Source organism: Pteropus alecto, unplaced genomic scaffold (genome assembly GCF_000325575.1).
Source record: "Pteropus alecto unplaced genomic scaffold, ASM32557v1 scaffold157, whole genome shotgun sequence".
Taxonomy (NCBI): domain Eukaryota; kingdom Metazoa; phylum Chordata; class Mammalia; order Chiroptera; family Pteropodidae; genus Pteropus; species Pteropus alecto.
Genome location: NW_006440626.1, coordinates 1394779 through 1396342, shown reverse-complemented (window position 1 = coordinate 1396342; position 1564 = coordinate 1394779). Strand labels below are relative to the sequence as shown.

Here is a 1564-nt window from a genome sequence, read left to right as displayed (position 1 = left end):
GCGGGGGGTGGGGAGGGGGGCGGGCGAGAGAAGTTAGGAGGTAAGGGTGGGGTGTGCCAGTAGGCCACACTGGGAATGATGGACTGGGCTGCACGGGATGGATTTTATTTTAAGAGTTACTGGACACCACTGGTGAGTTTTCAGTGAATTGGAACATGAAGCGGGTCCTCTGGTTGCTTGTAGAATGTGAGAGAAGCTGGCAGCCCCTGGTCCAGCCAGGAGGCTCCTGCGTGGTCCAGGCGGGGCCTGGCCTGGTGGAGGTGCGGGGGTGGAGGGTCGACCTGCAGACAGAAGTGACAGTTCACTGATGGTGGGGACGTGGGGCCTCGGGGACGCTGGCTCCCAGCTTCTGGCCTCAGTGGCTGGGTGGCTGGAGCTGTCATTCGCAGACAGGAAGGCCGGGGAGGAACTGGTTTGGTTTGGGTGATTGGGAGGGGAGAGGGAGAGAAAGAAGAAATATTAAACCTGAGTTGCCTGTGGGGCATCCAGGGGGCTGGGAGGGGTGGCTGGGCCTTGGGGCTGCGGGGGGCAGAGCTCTGCGGTCGGTCTGTGGTGGCACCGATTTCGAAGCCTCAGGCCTGCAGCCCAGTGAGAGGAAGCGGTGTGCAGGCAGCCGCCGGCAGGCTCTGCAGAAGCCACGGCCGGAGGAAGTGAGCTTGGCCCCTGCCTCCCGACGGCCCCCGCGGCCCCTGCGGCCCCTGCCGACCTAGGGAACCCGGAACCTGCTCCTGCTGGGACCGGGACCACCATCGGAGCCCCGCGCTTTCATCGCTGTGCGTGCGGGAGGCAGCCGGGTGAGTCCTTCTGGCCTCTCTGCCGGCCGGAGGCCTCCGCCGCTGGGGCTTCCTGTCAGTCCCATAGGCTTGAGGGTCCCAGTTCACACAGGGCGGGCCCCGAGGGGTTGGTGGAAACTGAGCCCAGAGAGCACAGTCTCTGCTGGGGGGGGGGCGGGCAAAGTGGACCCCATAGCCCCATGCCCCTCGCTCCACCCGATGCTCGGGGCGGCCATTCCTGCCTCCCCAGAGATCCCCGACAGGCAGAAGGGCACTTCCCTACCTTTTGTGCAGCCAGGGGACGGATTCCTAACCTCTCATGTCATCTCCCCTGAGCTTAATCAATGTGTGGGGAGAAAGGCCACCCCCAGTCCAGGGCAGGGAAGGGACTGCCCGGGCTGCCGATGGCCGAGGCAGGTTCCGGCTCTGCGTCCACTGGGCTGCCTTTGGCCAGCATGGTGTCCAGCCTGTCCTCGTAAAGAAGCATCGGGACCAGAGAGGGGAGGGCGTTTGCCCAAAGTCGCACGGCCAGAATGAGGAAGAGCTGGCTTGGAGCCTGGGCCTCCTCACGCTCCGGGCCAGGCTTCTTCCTCTCCTTTGTCCGCGAACCAAATCCCAGTGTCCAGGAGGCTTGGGGATTCGGGGGACAGGTCGGTTCAGCGGCTGTGTTCCCCCCAACCCCACTTCAGGGAAAAACAGTCCCATGGTGTCCCCTGGCTGGCTGCTAGTGTGACGGGGTGGTCCCATCTGCGCTGTGCTCCAGCCAGCCTCCCAGGGCCTGCAGCTGACCA

At 64.7% G+C, this 1564-nt stretch overlaps 1 protein-coding gene across 1 annotated transcript in view; it reads left to right on the top strand.

The window, feature by feature from the left end:
- Positions 1-700: 700 nt before the first annotated feature.
- Positions 701-1564, top strand: part of PARVG (parvin gamma) — a 25121-nt gene continuing 24257 nt past the window's right edge. The window contains exon 1 of the mRNA XM_006917336.1: positions 701-794. The gene's annotated coding sequence lies outside the window, so the exon portion shown is untranslated. The remainder of the gene's footprint in view (positions 795-1564) is intronic.